Consider the following 20,337-nt stretch of genomic DNA (forward strand, 5'->3'; position numbering starts at 1 on the left):
TAACAAAAGGACATATAGCATCAGAGACAACCACAAACATCACTAAAGAGATTTGAAGATGAAAGTTTATATTATATTATTTGGTCTTATGAAGATGGTGGTCAAGAGCGCTGTATAACACGTCAGTCCAAAATCTCCCATAGGTGTTCAGTTGCATTGAGATCTGTTGACTGTGAAGGCCATAGCATATGATTCACATCATTTTCAAACTCATAAAACCATTCAGTGACCCCTCGTGCCCTATGGATGGGGGCATTGTCATCCTGGAAGAGACCACTCTCATCAGGATAGAAATGTTTCATCATAGGATAAAGCTGATCACTCAGAACAATTTTGTATTGATTTGCAGTGACCCTTCCCTCTAAGGCATAGGTGTCAAACTCTGGCCCACAGTATAATTACATTTGGCCCGCGAGGCAATACCAATTGACTACTAGAGCTGGCCCGCCGGTATTATACAGCGCATGTACCGCTAATACTACAAATCCCAGAATGCTCTGCTGGTGTTTTGGCGCGTCAATCAGGACAGCACCCATAAACACCCTCTCCTCTGTTGACAGTAGTCATAGCGACCTCATGCTACTACTGGCACCGTGCTACCCCTCCCAAAAATGGCGAAAAGAAAGACAAAAAACAGGAGCTTTCTGGACAGGTGGGAGGCAGAATATCTGTCTACATATGTAAAAGACAGACCTGTTTGTCTTGTATGTGGAGCCAACGTGGCTATAACCAAGGAGTACAACATTAGACGACACTATGAAACGAAACACCACAAGTACGAAGACCTGGACATGACTCAAAGGCGCCAGAAAGTAGAGGAGATGAACAGAAGTTTGGTTTTACAACAGACTATGTTCAAAAAAGCCATTTCACAAAGTGAGGCTGCTGTATAGGCTAGTTTTATTGTGGCAGCACAGATCGCAAAATCAGCCGGGCCCTTCAATGAGGGAGAATTTGTGAAAAAGTGCATAATGAAAAAATTGTGACCTCGTGTACCCAGAGAAAAAGCAAGCATTTTCGAATGTGAGCCTGAACAGAAACACAGTAGCTGATCGCACATGTGATCTTGCCACCAATCTATATGACCAGCTGATGGAAAAGGGAAAAGGTTTCGTTGCATTCTCCCTCGCTGTGGATGAGAGCAGCGACACATCTGATACTGTCCAGCTGTCAGTCTTCATCCGTGGAGTGGACTCAAATCTGTGTGTTACGGAGGAAGTTTTGAGATTAAAATCAATGCATGGCACAACCACAGGAAAGGAAATCTTTGAAGAGGTTTCCAAATGTGTAACTGAAATGCTGCCGCGGGATAAACTCGTAAACCTGTTTGGGTCCATATGAAAACGTTCACTGTTATATCTGGAGGAAGTTTTTTTCAATAAATATCAATGTTGGCCCGCGACTTTGTCCCTGTTTTAAATTTTGGCCCACTGTGTATTTGAGTTTGGGGGACAAGTGGACCCAAAGCACACCAGCAAAATGACCCCTACAGCATAACAGAGCCACCAGATCCCGATTCCAGCACACCCAGTATCCAAAACCAGCGCCATGCCTCTCTGATACGAGTGTGATGTAACAAACTTTGAGCAAACACACAGAGAGAGTGAAAACAGTTGTTAGGCGCTTTTTGAGGCTTTAAAAAATTTAATTTAAAATCCCACTTCCTCACGGTGGCTTGAAGATGTGGTTATTTAAATTAAATTTAAAGCTGAAAAGCCTTAAAGGTTCATCAGTTTTTTACAACCAACTTGTCATTTTTGTCTTGTTTAGCGCATTTTAAACTGTCCTTACTGCACATACATGATAATATAACTTCTCATTTGATCATTTTAACAAAGTATAAAGCTTCCAGGAACCCAAATTAAAAAAGATTAAAAGAAGAAAATTGACACAGGTGGCTATAAAAATGTATAAATGTTTAGTGATAATCACTCAAAATGTAATAAGAACATTATTTCAATGTTTAAACTCACAAATACAGCAGAAAAAATGTAAGAAATAAAACTATATCAGCACCCAGAAAAATTGGCCATTGTGAGTGTTTTAAAATTATATAATCTATTAGTGATGCATTAATTAAACTTTACTGTTTTAGTTGAGTTTAGTGGTTTAGAGAGAGAGAGAGGTGAGGATATTCAGGCAGAAAGGTATAAACAGTGCAGAAATTGTCCTACACATAAACAGCGTACTTGCTACCTCCAGCTGTACCAGCTCTCGGGGAAGCTGTGACACAGCAGAACTGGTGGTCCTGAGTCCATTTCAAAGTAATGAATCCTCACACCAGGCTGAGACACAGAGGAATTATCATATCTGAACGCTCAAACATAAAACTTAAGTATCAAAAGTAAAAGTGCTTGTTATACAGAAGAATGCCCTCTGTGATCCACATCATCAAAAATATTGGTGAAATATTGGATAATTTGACCTCTTTAGGCCTTTAACATTCATTTCAGTGAAAACTATCTGATAAGTTTAGAGAGGAAATCACTCTTTGTGAACTGATAACAACTCATAGATATCTGAAACATGACAAGGAGCTGAAAGTAGACACCGCTTTATAGAAGTCACAGGCTGAAGAGCTTGGAAACCACTGGTTTAATCTTTAACACCGCATTGTGTTTTATATAAAGTACATATCTATATGTAGGCTACTTTTAATGTACAACCTTAATCTGAAAAGTAACATGTAAATACTCAAATAAAGAACAGTACCTCTTTAAGTACTTTACTTGAGTATCACTATGGATATCTCCTGTTGTTTTACAGTCTGTTATGAGTTCATCTTTCAGTCTTTTCTAATTGAATGGCGACATCTTGTGGATTCAGTGGGACCTACAAGCTTTGCAGAGACTTCATACAGGATGTGTCGTCATGCAGCAAAAGTGAAAGTAAGACAGATCAGGAGTCATTCAGCCGCTGTACACGAGGCTGTGCGGCTGTATTTATAAAAACTTCGAGCAAACACACACTGAGAGAAAGTCTAACCCTCAGTAAGTGATGAGGAACTCAGAAGCTGTGCTGCAGGCTGCAGGTGAGTGTAAGGAAGAGCTTTAAAGGTAGATTATAGTTGCACCGGAACTTGAGAAGGAATTTCTGTGGGTGAACAGTTATTAGGCGTTTTTTTGGGGCTCTAAATGTTCCATAACGAAGCGGTACACTGGGTAGTTAGCTATGTTTCCGGGTACATGGATGTTTTTAAAGCAGATATTGCAGGGAAAAGATGAAAACTTAAGAAAAGGGCGTTACGGAAGTAACAAAAAGGGAAGTAACGAAAGGGCGGAAGTATTCACAATGACGGACAGGGTGCATCATGGGAGCTGAGGTTTTTCTTCTTTTGTATGCCAACAAATTAGACATTTTTTAACTGCTAAGATAACCAAGTTCAAAGCTTTAATAGCAAGTCATATAACAAATGTGTGTATATCTTATTTGTCTCAGAATATGTATCGAAAATCCAATGGCACATGTTTTATTTTTTTGGAAAGACCGATAGAAGAAATGCTGAAGAACAAGCTAGTGAATCTAGCCCAGAGGTGACGTCACTAACGGAAAAATAACAGAAAAAAAAGAAAGAAGCTGAACTGAAACTCGGAGCTCGGTGGTAATTAAGACTGAATATATTGGGGTTTTTTTTTCTCACGTCCAAGAGGAAATAATGTGCGTTTAGTTAACTAATAATGTAGATATATATGTGTATGTATGTATGTATATATATATATATATATATATTTTTTTTTTTTTTTTTTTATTTTTTTTTTTTAATGAGACGAGTAAACTTTGTGTTGTCAGTAAAGTAATGCTGCTTAACTGACGAGCAGCACGTCAGCGCCACCATAACTAACGGTTCCTTTTTGCTTTATTTTTCTCCTTTGTAAGAATTATTTCTTTCCAGCTTTAACTGACCTGGTTCAAAGACGTTCGGATATAGTTTTTTAAAGAAACATTTTCTTTTATTCGGCTGGGAAGCAACACTAATCTAAACAATGGAGGTCGTTTTGGAAGCACCATCAAGCCACATATTTTATTATCATTAGCCTCATTTCCATAAAGTTAACCATTTTCAGCTTTAAGTATAGACCTGGTTTTGTATGAGACTAAATTATATAAATAAATTTTAAAGCAATAATGGATCACATTTCTAACAAGGCCACTTTCAGTCAGTCTGGGAAATCTCTACCACTATTTACTTGACAATATTCTGTGTTTTTTGGTTGTTTGTTGTGATCAGGAAAATAACACACCAAAGGCACAGAGCAGCTGATGGAGTCCATCATCAGTGGATACTTGGAGGCTTGTGTGTAAGTGTCTTTCTCTGATATACAGTCTGTATGTGTCTGTGTACGACAGGGTCTAGGCCAATAGTTTTTTCTTGCTTTTCTTTGTCCTTCTTCTTTGTCAATGCAACATAAATTGGGTTTTTTCTGCCCTTTTAAGTTTTTAGTTGGAAAAACTACTTTTATAATAATAATGAAACTATATTATAGCATATTTCTTAATAATAGAAAGATGCAGTATAATGTGATTCACAATAGATGGAAAATGCATATACAAAATGGAGAAAAAATGTGTTCAGATTTCTTTTAAAAGTTGCAAATAAGGTACATATTCTCAAATGTATGTAAATATGTTAGAAGCAGGCTGCAGTTTATTAACCAGGCTCATAGATTGAGCATTACAATATAAGATTGTGTTATCAGTTCAGAGGTGGCTGCTGCCTATTTCTAAGTATGACAAAACATAACTTGGCTAGCTTTTCATGTATGTGGGTCGCCTTTTTGCATTAGACTTTTAGTGAAATTTGGAGTATTAAAGTATAGTATCAAGTTTGAAACAAGGAACACAAGAGGGTTAAAACTGAGATTCGTGACAACAAACAAACAAAACAAAAAAAATCTTCAGTAAATCAAAGACTCACCCAGAGCTGTAATTTTTAACCCTTTTATGGAGAATAAGATCTTTTTTTTAATAATTTGGTGTGTCTGAGAGCTTCTTAAACAATCTCAAAATGACTATAGGTTCAGCCAGGCCTTTCCCCTGCGCAGCAAACAATAAAAATATAATGTGGAGATAAATCTGGCAATATGAGACATGAGACTATAAAAGACAGATCTGGGGAATATTTTGATTCCCTGCCCTCTCATGTTGGGTGGCACATTCTTTACAAGGACCAGGTTTCCATCTTGAAAGTGATAAACACCGTTAGAATTCAACTTGAACTATTTTATATAACATAAGCTACATGGTGTTTAGACTGGCCTGCAAAAACATTTCTCTGAAAACACTCAACACAACATAATACAGTGTTTCTCCTAAAAAGAATTTCAGGCCTGGTGGTACGCACCGAAAAAACCCTACGGGATGGCATATTCACGCGGTTGGCTTTGGTCAGGTGGCGCAGCAGGCAGTCTACAATTTATATTTGCATTCAAATTTTTGTTTGCCCTCCTTGTGACCACTTTGCTTTAAGTGGTCACAAGGAGAGGATGACTTAATAAGCTGCATTTATTGCATAAAAATAAGCTGCCCCTCTCAGTTCTTCCACTTCTGTATTTTTGCATGCCTCCAGAGTTTTGGAGAAAAATGTTGATATATTTGTTTGTCTATCACCCGCATTAGAGCTTTTTCTCTTTTTAGGCGGCACCATGCTCATGTTAGCCAACCTGCATCCCATATGCTCTTGTTCTGCAGTAATTTAAAGGGACTCTGATAGCAGTGGCACTCGCGTCACATCAAGAGTTTCCCAGGCAACGACACAGAGGTTGATTCACATTTTGGAACAGTGTCGCACAGAGGCTCCCAAACGCTATTGATTATTAATTTCTGAATGAATGAATATATGGCGTTATTTTTGGCATTCAAAAAAAGATTTTTTTGGTCTGGTGGAGGTTTGTATTGGCGTGGTGGCCCACCAGGCCTGTATAATTATAGGAGAAATACTGATAATAGTTGATACATTGCAGGCAAAATAATTATTTTAATTAATGTTTTATTTAAGCTTGTATTTTGTTCTCTAGATCATTGAAGGTGGGTTGGTGTGCAGAGCATACAGAAGAAAGGAGACATGGCTTGTACATCACAGTCTGCCTTAGAGTACGTCAAGAGTGCCAGATGCCACCTTGTGGGAGAATTAACGAGTCTCTCTGTGATTGTGGAGAACTTGTATCAGAAAAAAGTTCTCACTGATGAAGAGGTCAGCAAAATAAAAGCAGGGACTGATGACTATGATAAAACCAGAAACATACTGGACAAAGTCATAAATAAAGGAGAAGAAGCATGCTATGAGTTACTCAAGATTATTGACATGACGAGGAAGAGAACCATAGGGAGACCATCGCTCCCTGAGACCAAAACGTTTGACCTGCACTACTGGATCAGCTGCTTTTCTTTCAAAGACGACACACAAATGGATACAAACTACTTACAAGGTATTTTAAAGGAGCATTCTGATCAATAATTGTCACATTTTTATTAATGACAAATGTCTTGATTTTATATAATGCACATGAATGTGTCTTAGTGCAAATATTTATCCATTGTTTAGTAATAGTGTCTAAGTGCACAGCAGTCATTTCATTGTACATTTATTTACTCACTGTTGTTTTTATTTTAGGTCCAAAGTCATGCCATGACTATCAGAAAAAGTTGAAGTCAAACACACAAAACTTATCAAATGAGTTTTGGATGGCAAGCAGAAATCTATTTGAGGAAAACAACAAGCCTAATCTGTCGTACACTTCACTTGTATTGGACAAACAAGAAAACATTTCCCCATTGAAAATAAAAAAAAATAAGAACAAGAAAAGCAAGATGATTCGCCCTAAGAAGTTAAAGACATATATCCCCGAGGACAAACCAGAAAATTCCCCTAGTGGCCTGCTGAGAGAAAAAAAAGACATACTCTTGATTGGAAAGCCTGGAATTGGAAAGACAACACTCTGTCATGAAATGTTGAGACTCTGGGCAGAAAGACAGAACAATGAGCTAGATTACATGTTTTACTTTGACATGAGAGAAACATCCCATATCACAGCAGCCACGAGCCTGGAGGATCTTCTTTTCGGGGTGTTCAGTGAACCAGATGAAGGCAAAGAAGAGGTCTTACAGGATATAAAGAAGAACTCTGACAATGTTACAATCATTTTTGATGGAATCACAGATCTCCCCTCTTCATCTGTGGTGCAGAAACTTGTAAAGAAGGACCTGCCTTATGCAAAGATCATCATAACGTGCAGACTGGATGATGAAGAAGACTTCCTTTCTGGAGACTTTCTCAGAGTAGAAGTGAAAGGCTTCAGTGAACGGACCATAAAAACATACTTATCTGCAATGCTTGGTGAGGAACAGAAGAAGGTTTTGTGCAACTTAGAGTTGTTAACTCTTTGCCATGTCCCAATGTATGCTCTGATGGTAGCTGCTTGCTTTTCATCAGAGACATCAAAAGACTCTCCACAGCCCTGCACTATAGCTGAAATATACATTGAAATTGTTCGTTTTTGCCTTCGAATGAACAACAAAACAAAAACCAGACATCTTAATTCCTTTATCAGCAAAAAGAGGGAGGAAATACTGTCTTTGGCTGAGGTTGCTTTTCTTGCAACTGAAGGAAAAACTGTGAACTTGACAGAATTAACCTGTGAAGACAGCTGTGTCCATTCCTTCCTGAAAACACTTGTCATCAAAGTCAAACGTACTGAAAAAATAACCAGATACGCATTTCTCCATTACACAATGCAGGAGTTTTTTGCAGCACTGTGGCTCTTGAAGAATCCAGAGAAAATCAAGGATGTTCTTCAGCAATGCCTCACCGAGGAGAAGAAACACATGAAACATCTGATCCCTTTCATGTGTGGATTGTTGAATGACAAGGAGAACCCTACTTTGATGAAGTGTCTGATTCCAGCTCATGAGCTTAAGAATACATCTACCTGGTTCTTCAAGGAGGTGATAACCACACTTTTACCTCGTCTATGTGACCAAGATGAGGCTGATTCTGAGGACACTGGGCTTGATTTAGGCATACTGTTCTTATGCCAGTGCTTGTACGAGTCCCAGTGTCCTGAAGCATGTCTCCAGTTTCTGGACAAACTGGACTACCGTCTTGATCTCAGTGGAGAGAGTCTTGATCCCCACCATTGCTGTGCTGTGTCCTATGTGGTCACCCAGTCAAAGGAGAGGAAAACATGGCTGAACCTTGAGGACGCAGTGGTGTCAAAACAAGGAATGAGACAACTACTTGGATGCCTTAAAAATGTCCAATGGTATGTGTGAGCATGTATTTTGAGTGTGAAATTACTTCTTAGATTAGAGCTTTTCTAAGTAGCTGTGTTACCCTGAACAGGATAAATGAGTAATATGGTACTTATGTTTTAGTATTTACATACACAGCCTTTTTTCATGACACTTTACCATTAGTTACTTTTATAACATGTAAATTGTCTCTGATTATTCTTCAAATTGTAGGTGTGACCCTTTGCCACGGCAGCTGTGGAAGATTTTCCTTCTCAGCGAGGAGCAGATGGACCACATCAGCTTACTTAGCTTGGATGGGAATCAGTTGCACCTTCCAGTTGAAGGTGACAGGAAGCTGTTTGGGAGAGCAGTAAAAGTCATGCAGAAGATTACTATGAAGGTTAATGTGTGCCTCCACTGGGACAGGGCTACTCGGGTCTGCCAAAGTCTGTGTGAGTCCCTCTTAGAGGCTTTGCCATACATCGGCTCACTCAGGTATGTATTTTTTGTTTTTCTGAAAAAACATTCGATATATTGTAGGCATAATCCTATGTTAAAACAGTGCATTTTAAGATTAAATTACTTCTCTTGGTTGAACCATGTGAGTTTATAAACCACAATTAGCCCCAAGATGGCAGCTGGTTTACATTCACATCCTCACTGTTTATACATAAAGAAAAACCTAAATCTCAGTACCATTATCCTTATATTTAAAGTTATAATCTTGAAAGTTTCCATTTAAATAAATGTCTATTAAGTCACTATCTATCACCAAATGAAGTAACACAATAGTGAATGAGCCTATGGCCCACTGATGAAACCCCTTGATTTTATACTATTATGATTATTATGAACTACCATTCATTCACATCACCAGCGGCACAGTAAGTGACGCATTTTCCAGCACTCAGTGGTTGACCCGCCAGAGAGGGCAGGCAGAGCTAACAACTAGCTAGCAACAGACTCGCTCTTCAATTCACTTTAGAAGAGTGAGTCTGGTCTCTGCCAGTGTGATGTCACACATTGTATGGTGGATGGATAGTGCCACGGAAATCCAAACGAAGGAGACAGTTGTGACAGATTCATTTCATTCAATACATAAAGTTATCATGTTTCAGACAGTTTTCCATCATAAAAGTTGTTGTAAATATACTTCAAGTATAAAAATAATACAAAAATCAATGAAATTGCACAAAAACCAACAACATGTAGGGAAAAGAAAGAATCATAACAAAAACAAAAACCTTCAGGGTCTATTAAACAACTGGAGTAAATTTCAGATGTCTAAATAGTTTTTGCCAGTTAATCATTTTTGAGTTTAAGTTTTCAGTAGTAGTCAAATATTTTTTAGAATTGGTATCTTTAAAAATATAAAATGAGGGTAATTTTTTAAAATCATAAAATATATATCATTATATGGATATTATATTATTATATAAGATATTAATCCAGTTCTGTATGTAATTTTCATCTGCTGTGAAGTTGGGATTGTTAAAAATCAATCTTTGTTAGTATTATATCTTTGTCAAAATTTTTTGAAAGGTTCTTCTGTAAATCATACCTAAAAGAAGCAGCATGAAAACAGCCTACAAACACATGTTCAATAGTTTCCCCTATACAATCACAAAAATGCATCTGTTGTTTACAGTCGGGAAAATATTACAGATATTAGCTTTTAAAGGGTAGTACCTGTGTACAATCTTTAACAGAAAGTCCTTGATTCTATTTAGAAATACAAATTCATGAGGTAACAAAGATAATGTTCCATTGTTTTCTATATAACCACCTATATTTACGTATGGGAGTAGTAATATGCTCAAGATGATTTCTAATAAAAGTGTTATTGCACATTCTATCAAATATAGAGACCCCATTAATAATAAAGGGGTCACCATGTGTGGGGTGTGAAAGCTGACAACACTTTGCTCACTAAGCAGCCAATAATGTTGGCGTGAACTGACGCCATGACCAATGACGTTGCGAACATATGCTCCCTCGCCACTACGTCTGAAGAAACTTTTACTTGTCGTCATTACCCAGTGACTGTACTGTCTGTATGGATGTATGGATTGAACAAACAGTCAGAATTTCTTATATTTTCCCCCTTCATTTGGGAAAAACTATCCTATTAAAAAGTAGAAAAACAAAAAAGTGTGACAAACTATGAATAAGTAAGGAACCATCACTAATGTGAACTAATTGTGGGTGGACTGAAAATGACTTCAAATGGGTTCCAAGCTGTAAATGAATAGTGTCATGCAAAGCAGTTCACTCATGCCACTTCATGCCACAACCTTTGAATCACGGTGTAGAAGTTAATAGCTTAAATTCACCCATAGACCTGATTCTCGCAATATCTTCCAAAACCCTTTTTTGTTATTTGTAAGTGGCATCCATAAACCATCACTGGTGGTGAATTGTAAAATGTAATCAGTACACATTTTGTGAAGTGTTTACAGTGGAAAAGTAAGTTTCTTGCTCAAGAATCTGCTTGGATCCTTACTTGCACAGCCACATTGAAAGAAAGTATCTAAAACATAAAAAAGTGAACAACAAATTTATGTCTTTACTTTAGATTACTATATAAAGAAACTGTAACATATATCCTTTGATCAGAAATGCAATTTTTATTTGTGTACAATCTTGACACTATGTAATAAAGGCACAGAGCTTATTTTGAAAATTGAAGCCAATGCAGATATATGTGGCATTTCAAAGCTGTGGCTGGGGAGGAGGGGCTCTGAGGTGGCTGGTTGAGAAGTGGCCAGGTCCCACTGAGGTGGGGGAGCTGGAGGTGATAGCTGGAGTCAGGGGGATTGTTTAAGGACTGTCCTTTATATCTTTCAAATCGAAAGTAGAAGTCATTCATGTTGTTGGTCAGATGTGAGTCATTAATGGAGTGGGGGGATTTAATTTAAATGTAATGTAACGCAGATAGTATATCTGTCTGAGGTCTCTCTCTTTAAGCCACTTTAACCACATTTTGCCTCTTAAAACTTATCCCTGTCCGTGCTGAATTCAAAGAGGCTTTATTGGCATGGGAAACATTTAAATTACCAAAGCAAGTCTGTAGCCTACAGTCCAAACACTCACAGAGGTTATCTAGATACCCTCACTACAGGCTAAGAGAGTTTAAATTTCAGGTGGACCACAACATGAACCCCACACATGTTAAATATACAGTGTTGAAATACACTTCTGTAACTTTGTGGGTAACAAAATGTTTGTTCATTTCCACTTAATGTTTTCAAATTAATATTCCAATAGTGCTTACTACAAGAAGTTGCAGGGCAATGAATCATCAGTCGAGATATATACAGACTACTAGCTGTGGATGCTACAGCTACCTGCTTCTAACTGGGTTTGTGTGTTTTATCGTTATAACTTGTCCTGAAGAGAAACATTCAGACAGACAACCCCAGTTGGCCAAAAAAGAATTTAAAAAGTAAGTAGTAAATTTTAGAGCAGAAAAACACAAGAAATGCTCTGAAATGAGCAACAGACAAACAGCAGCAAAAAAACCAACAAAACAAACAACAAAAGTAGAACAAGGAGAGGAAATAACAGCAAATTGGTAAAACTTTATGAATTGTATTATCAACTCAGATCTGTCAGTGAAAACTATATTTCTACATTTAAAACATGCTGCGAAATTGTTGTCTGTGCCCAAATACTGTAAATCATAAGTCCCTTAAGTAGTTCATACATTGATTTTGTGTATTAAAATTGAGACGAGACTTTTTATTGAGATGAAATTAAAAAATATTCCAACTATGGCTACTTTGAGCCTTTTTACTTTCCCTCTCCATCCTAGGATAAAAAGATTAAAATGTCAATACTGTTTGCAGCTCGTATCTCCACAGACATGAACAGCTGATCTCTTGGTGATGAATGTGTTTCTGTGTGACAGAGTTCAGCAGGGGTTTGGGAATCAAACCAAAAGTCATACTAATCTGCCTACTTTTTTCAACAAAATCATCAATATCTGTGAAGCTTCAGAAGATAATTATTTATAATCTCGAAGGAAAAGTGAGTTCTCAGAGTCAGAAGTTTCCATCTGATCATAAAAACCCCTACGTAAAACTGTGATAGGCCTTTTGATATTATATATTTAGAGCACATTAACAGTGTCTGTTATTTTGACAAATCAAAGAGAACTGTATTGTATATCAGTTTTTTTTAACTAGGATGTCAAAACTTTGAACCTTAATAAGTCAATACGTCAATAATTTCTGGCCTCCCCTCTTTATTTGGTTAACTTGTGTAATATTGATTTTTTTCTGTTGTATATTCCAAATGGCGCTTTCATTCTTCCCTTTGTGTAGCTAACACAATGTTTTTTCAATATTAAAAATAGATCAACATCTAGGTTACATGTTTTCTTTACTTTTCTCTATTCCCTGGTATGTGATACTGCCTTAAAAGTTGTTTTAGAAGCCTAACAATTGTTTTATAGCCTAAGTGACCCCCACCCTTACCCCTAGTAACTCATTAGTACCAGAAAGTTAGCAAATACTTGAACTCAAAGTTATTATACACAAATAGATACAATTAAACTACATTGTTGCCACTTGTTGGGAAATAACTTGATAAAAACAATATAAGAAATACATTTACTAACTGCAAACTGTACACACATGAAACACTCTGTATTGTGGTCACTTACACTTAGCTTTAATAATTAACTTAATAGTTTTTGCAATAAAACTATTTTCAAGTTGTGGGTAAGTGAAAGCACAGGACAATGTCCTCAGTGGGACTTGCCAATTTTAATGTCTGCTGCAACATTAGGTTTTTAAGATGACGTTCATTATTCTAATTTATCATGATCACCTTGAACACCATGTTAAAGAGATACAGTGTTTATCACTAATGCACAGCTCTCTTTGTGTCACTGACATTGGCTCATAACAAAATGTTTTCTTCTTGTTCCAGTTTATCTACCAGGTTTAAATCCTCAGATAAAACCTGGTTCTGGGCGAATCTCTTCTGTGCAGCAGCAGAAAGAGAACAGCAGACAGAAGAGAAGATACTGGAGCTGTTATCATCAGTGTGCAATTATGATGATGATCAGGATTTCCTACTGGATCTGTACTCTCAGGTGAAGGACTATGAAACTAAAACAGGCAGAAGAGTCCTTCCAGCATTACAGTCAGTTTTCCAGTCACCTCCAGTCTGGCCCATAAACCTGTCAGAGAGAAAGGCCTCCATCCTGCTGGAAGTGCTGAAACTCCAATCGGAGAAGAAAGAAGTGGAGCTGACAGGCTGCTCAGATGAAGAGAGTAAAGTGAGGAGTTTCCTACAGTGTCTGCCTTATATCTCAAAGCTCAGGTACTTCACATGACTTACAGTTAAGGAGTTGTATAGCTGTATACCTTCAAACAATGAAGTGAGGGATTCTTCAGCCATCTTTTTAGGAGAAGAGTCCCCTTATTCTAATATATGACTTGATCGCCATGTTAAAGAGATACAGTGTATATCACTAATGCACAGATCTCTTTGTACCACTGACATGGGATCATAACAAAGTGTTTTCCTCTCATTCCGATTTATCTCCCAGATTTAAAAATTAACACGATATTATTTGGTCTTATGAAGATGGTGGTGGAGAGCATTGTCTTACACATTGGTCCAAAATCTTCCATAGGTGTTGAGCTGGGTTGAGATCTGGTGACTGTAAAGGTCCGAGCATTTTATTCACATCATTTTCATCCTCACCAAAGCATTCAGTGAGCCCTGGTGAACAGAAGCATCTGCATTTGATATGTTTCTCCACTTTTTATTCAGGTTTTTCCTTTAATTTGTCCCCCGTCTGTAGTATTGACAGAGAACATGGGTTGGAAGTATATGAAACATGTTGTCAGATAAGTTGCTTTCCTAGTTTTTGGGAACCTCAGTGACTCTGATATTAAAGGATTTACTCACACAAAAGAGTCATACCACCTTCTGTCAGATATATGGTAGTTTATTTATAATATTTACACACATAATGAACAGAGAGAAATATGAAAATGTGATGAATTGTTAAATATGGGACACTGGGAGGATTAAATTACTTATAGTAGTAATGGTAGCCATCTTGGCAGCTTAAAAAATACATTGTTCAAAAAACAAAATGTTAATAAATGAACAAAAAGAAGCACTGTTACATTTACACAACTGAAAAAATGGCATTATTTGATGGGATTTTAACTATTATACATGATGTGGACTCTACATTTAGTTTTTTCACTATTTATCTTCTATATTCTGCATATATTTTACATTTTAATTACTCAAAGTGAATATAACCTGTAGGTAGCAAATATGCAGTGATTTCACACACAGGATTGGTGTTTGTGTTGTGAGGCAGTAATAGCTCAAAAATGATTTATATTCTTTCCTGATTAATTAAGTGTTTTTAATTTCATAATTTTATACAGGACAGCCATGTACAAGATAGAGTCCATCAGTAGTGTGTGTTTGTAGTTATGTAGCTGAGATCAAATCCTCACAAAATGTTTCCTTCTTATTGTTCCAGTTTTCATCCTTACTGCACAGATCATGATGAAGAAATCAGGTTCTTGGTGAATCTGTTCTGTGCAGCAGCAGAGAGAGAACAGCAGACAGGAGAGAAGATACTGGAGCTGTTATCATCAGTGTGCAGTGAAGAAATGTTACATTTTAATGAGAGATACATGGATTATGATGATTTTTTTTATGATGAACATCAGCGTAATTTCCTACTGGATCTGTACTCTCAGGTGAAGGACTGTGAAACTAAAACAGACAGGAGAGTCCTTCCAGCATTACAGTCACTTTTCCAGTTATGTACGGTCTGGTTCATAAACCTGTCAGAGAGAAAGGTCTCCATCCTGCTGGAAGTGCTGAAACTCCAATCAGAGAAGAAAGAAGTGATGCTGACAGGCTGCTCAAATGAAGAGAGTAAAGTGAGGCGTTTCCTACAGTGTCTGCCTTATATCTCACAGCTCAGGTACTTCACATGACTTACAGTTAAGGAGTTGTATAGCTGTATACCTTCAAACAATGAAGTGAGGGATTCTTCAGCCATCTTTTTAGGAGAAGAGTCCCCTTATTCTAATATATGACTTGATCGCCATGTTAAAGAGATACAGTGTATATCACTAATGCACAGATCTCTTTGTACCACTGACATGGGATCATAACAAAATGTTTTCCTCTCATTCCGATTTATCTCCCAGATTTAAAAGTTAATACGATATTATTTGGTCTTATGAAGATGGTGGTGGAGAGCATTGTATTCCACATTGGTCCAAAATCTTCCATAGGTGTTGAGCTGGGTTGAGATCTGGTGACTGTAAAGGTCTGAGCATTTTATTCACATCATTTTCATCCTCACCAAAGCATTCAGTGAGCCCTGGTGAACAGAAGCATCTGCATTTGATATGTTTCTCCACTTTTTATTCAGGTTTTTCCTTTAATTTTTCCCCCGTCTGTAGTATTGACAGAGAACATGGGTTGGAAGTATATGAAATATGTTGTCAGATAAGTTGCTTTCCTAGTTTTTGGGAACCTCAGTGACTCTGATATTAAAAGATTTACACACACAAAAGAGTCAAACCACCTTCTGTTAGATATATGGTAGTTTATTTAAAATATTTACACACATAATAAACAAAGAGAAATATGAAAATGTGATGAATTGTTAAATATGGGACACTGGGAGGATTAAATTACTTATTATAGTAATGGCAGCCATCTTGGCAACTTAAAAAATACATTGTTCAAAAAACAAAATGTTCCTAAATTAACAAAAAGAAGCACTGTTACATTAACACTACTGAAAAAATGGCATTATGTGATGGGATTTTAACTATTATACATGATGTGGACTCTACATTTTGTTGTTTCACTATTTATATTCATAAATTCTACATATATATCACATTTTAATTACTTAAAGTGAATATAACCTGTAGGTAGCAAATATGCAGTGATTTCACACACAGGATTGGTGTTTGTGTTGTGAGGCAGTAATAGTTCAAAAATGATTTATATTCTTTCCTGATTAATTAAGTGTTTTTAATTTAGTTTAATTTTATACAGGACAGCCATGTACAAGATAGAGTCCATCAGTAGTGTGTGTTTGTAGTTATGTAGCTGAAATCAAATCCTCACAAAATGTTTCCTTCTTATTGTTCCAGTTTTGATCCTGACTGGTCAGATCCTGATAAAGAAATCAGGTTGTTGGTGAATCTGTTCTGTGCAGCAGCAGAGAGAGAACAGCAGACAGGAGAGAAGATACTGAAGCTGTTATCATCAGTGTGCAGTGAAGAAATGTTTAATGAGATATGCATGGATTATTATGATGATCATGATCATGATGATGATAAGGAAAATCATTGTAATTTCCTACTGGATCTGTACTCTCAGGTGAAGGACTGTGAAACTAAAACAGGCAGGAGAGTCCTTCCAGCATTACAGTCAGTTTTACAGTCACCTACAGTCTTGTTCATAAACCTGTCAGAGAGAAAGGCCTCCATCCTGCTGGAAGTGCTGAAACTCCAATCAGAGAAGAAAGAAGTGGTGCTGACAGGCTGCTCAGATGAAGAGAGTGAAGTGAGGAGTTTCCTACAGTGTCTGCCTCATATCTCACACCTCAGGTACTTCACATGACTTACAGTTAAGGAGTTGTATAGCTGTATACCTTTTAAACAAAAGAGTCATACCACCTTCTCTCAGATATATGGTAGTTTATTTATAATATTTACACACATAATGAAAAGAGAGAAATATGAAAATGTGATGAATTGTTAAATATGGGACATTGACAGGATAACCATGTATCTTTAATGAGGGCTAAATTGCTCAGAATAGTAATGGCAGCCATCTTGGCAGCTTAAAAAATTCATTGTTCAAAAATAAAACGAATGTTCATTAATTAAGAAAAATAAGCACTGCTACATTTACACAGCTGCAACAATACAGTCATTGCTTTTTACCTCATGATTAGTTATTCTTACTGACTATGATGTAAATTCTACCAACTCTATAGTGAGCAGTAAATTAAGATTTCAGACACTTATGAATGATCATTTTGTGTCTCCACTGACAGATGTAATGTAGCATAACAGTAATTCATACGTCTTCCATCTCAGAGGTAAAGCATGCTGGGATGATATTTTAACTACTGTACATAATGTGGACTCTAGATTTAATTGTTCCACTATCTATATTTATAAATTCTAAATATATTTTACGCTTTAATTACTTCAAGTGAAAATAACCTGTAGGTAGCAAATATGCAGTGATTTCACACACAGGATTGGTGTTTGTGTTGTGAGGCAGTAATAGTTCAAAGATGATTTATAATGTTCTTGATTAATGAAGTGTTTTTAATTTTATTTAATTTTATACAGGACATCCATGTACAAGATAGAGTCCATCAGTAGTGTGTGTTTGTAGTTATGTAGCTGAGATCAAATCCTCACAAAATGTTTCCTTCTTATAGTTTCAGTTTTGATCCTGACTGGTCAGATCCTGATGAAGGAATCAGCTTCTTGGTGAATCTGTTCTGTGCCGCAGCAGAGAGAGAACAGCAGACAGGAGAGAAGATACTGAAGCTGTTATCATCACTGTGCAGTGAAGAAATGTTTAATGGGATATACATTGATTATTATTGTGATGAGGAACATCAGTGTGATTTCCTACTGGATCTGTGCTCTCAGGTGAAGGACTGTGAAACTAAAACAGGCAGGAGAATCCTTCCAGCATTACAGTCAGTTTTCCAGTCACCTCCAGTCTGGCCCATAAACCTGTCAGAGAGAAAGGCCTCCATCCTGCTGGAAGTGCTGAAACTCCAATCGGAGAAGAAAGAAGTGGAGCTGACAGGCTGGTCAGATGAAGAGAGTGAAATGAAGAATTTCCTACAGTGTCTGCCTTATATCTTACAGCTCAGGTACTTCACATGACTTACAGTTAAGGAGTTGTATAGCTGTATACCTTCAAACAATGAAATGAGGGATTCTTCCGCCAACTTTTTAGGAGAAGAGTCCCCTTATTCTAATATATGACTTGATCGCCATGTTAAGGAGATACAGTATATATCACTAATACACAGCTGTCTTTGTACCACTGACATGGGATCATAACAAAATGTTTTCCTCTCATTCCAATTTATCTCTCAGATTTAAAAGTTAATATGATATTATTTGGTCTTATGAAGATGGTGGTGGAGAGCATTGTCTTACACATTGGTCCAAAATCTTCCATAGGTGTTGAGCTGGGTTGAGATCTGGTGACTGTAAAGGTCCGAGCATTTTATTCACATCATTTTCATCCTCACCAAAGAATTCAGTGAGCCCTGGTGAACAGAAGCATCTGCATTTGATATGTTTCTCCACTTTTTTATTCAGGTTTTTCCTTTAATTTGTTCCCTGTCTGTAGTATTGACAGAGAACATGGGTTGGAAGTATATGAAATATGTTGTCAGATAAGTTGCTTTCCAAGTTTTTGGGAACCTCAGGGACTCTGATATTAAAAGATTTACACACACAAAAGAGTCAAACCACCTTCTCTCAGATATATGGTAGTTTATTTATAATATTTACACACATAATGAACAGAGAGAAATATGAAAATGTGATGAATTGTTAAATATGGGACATTGACTGCACTGCTACATTTACACAGCTGCAAAAATACAGTCATTTGCTTTTTTACCTCATGATTAGTTATTTTTACTGATTATGATGTAAATTCTACCAACTCTATAGTGAGCAGCAAATTAAGATTTCAGACACTTATGAATGATCATTTTGTGTCTCCACTGACAGATGTAATGTAGCATAACAGTAATTTATACGTCTTCCATCTCAGAGGTAAAGCATGCTGGGATGATATTTTAACTATTATACATGATGTGGACTCTAGATTTAGTTTTTCACTATTTATATTATATATTCTGCATATATTTTACATTTTAATTACTTAAAGTGAATATAACATATAGGTAGCAAATATGCAGTGATTTCACACACAGGATTGGTGTTTGTGTTGTGAGGCAGTAATAGTTCAAAAATGATTTATATAATTTCCTGATTAATGAAGTGTTTTTAATTTCATAATTTTATACAGGACATCCATGTACAAGATAGAGTCCATCAGTAGTGTGTGTTTGTAGTTATGTAGCTGAGATCAAATCCTCACAAAATGTTTCCTTCTTATTGTTCCAGTTTTGATCCTGACTGCTTAGATCCTGATGAAGAAATCAGGTTCTTGGTGAATCTGTTCTGTGCAGCAGCAGAGAGAGAACAGCAGACAGGAGAGAAGATACTGGAGCTGTTATCATCAGTGTGCAGTGAAGACATGTTACATTTTAATGAGAGATACATGGATTCTTATCATGATGATGAACATCCGTGTAATTTCCTACTGGGTCTGTGCTTCCAGATGAAGGACTGTGAAACTGAAACAGTCAGGAGAGTCCTTCCAGCATTACAGTCAGTTTTCCATTCACCTACAGTCTGGTCCATAAACCTGTCAGAGAGAGAGGCCTCCATCCTGCTGGAAGTGCTGAAACTCCAATCAGAGAAGAAAGAAGTGATGCTGACAGGCTGCTCAGATGAAGAGAGTGAAGTGAGGACTTTCCTACAGTGTCTTCCTTATGTCTCACAGCTCGGGTAAGTCACATGACTTTAGTGAACATTTAAGGAGTTGTGTTTCACAATGAGACAACTCACTGTTAGTTTTCATGTTAAGGTAATGTGTTCCACTGATCAGTCCACATAAACATTACATCACGGTGTATAAGATCAGAGATGTCATACTTCTTTATTCCACTCACCTACAATGTACTTACTCCTACATTACCCAGAGTTCCTTTAGGCAGGAAGTCAAAGCTCTTACAGAGTACTGCTCATCTACTACTAGCTGAGACACGCTTACTCCATCCAGCTCCTAGTTTGTTTTTAACATGAACAGTTTTGTTACTTTGAGGCTGTTTTCATCAGTCATCCATCAACTCAGTAAAACATAAACAGAGACTCAGCTATAATGATTTGTTCCAACAAGCTCCAGAAATGTAAACAACAGAGAGCATCAGTTCTTTCTCAGGACCAGTGATGTTCTTTTTTACTGTGATTGTAC

The 20,337-nt window shown here is 37.0% G+C and overlaps 1 protein-coding gene across 1 annotated transcript in view; it reads left to right on the top strand.

Annotated features, from left to right (window-relative positions):
- The first annotated feature begins 2,542 nt into the window (after positions 1-2,542).
- Positions 2,543-20,337, top strand: part of LOC137177370 (uncharacterized) — a 173,001-nt gene continuing 155,206 nt past the window's right edge. The window contains exons 1-2 of the mRNA XM_067583639.1: positions 2,543-3,031; positions 4,229-4,298. The gene's annotated coding sequence lies outside the window, so the exon portion shown is untranslated. The remainder of the gene's footprint in view (positions 3,032-4,228; positions 4,299-20,337) is intronic.

This window comes from Thunnus thynnus, chromosome 24 (assembly GCF_963924715.1).
Source record: "Thunnus thynnus chromosome 24, fThuThy2.1, whole genome shotgun sequence".
Lineage (NCBI taxonomy): Eukaryota > Metazoa > Chordata > Actinopteri > Scombriformes > Scombridae > Thunnus > Thunnus thynnus.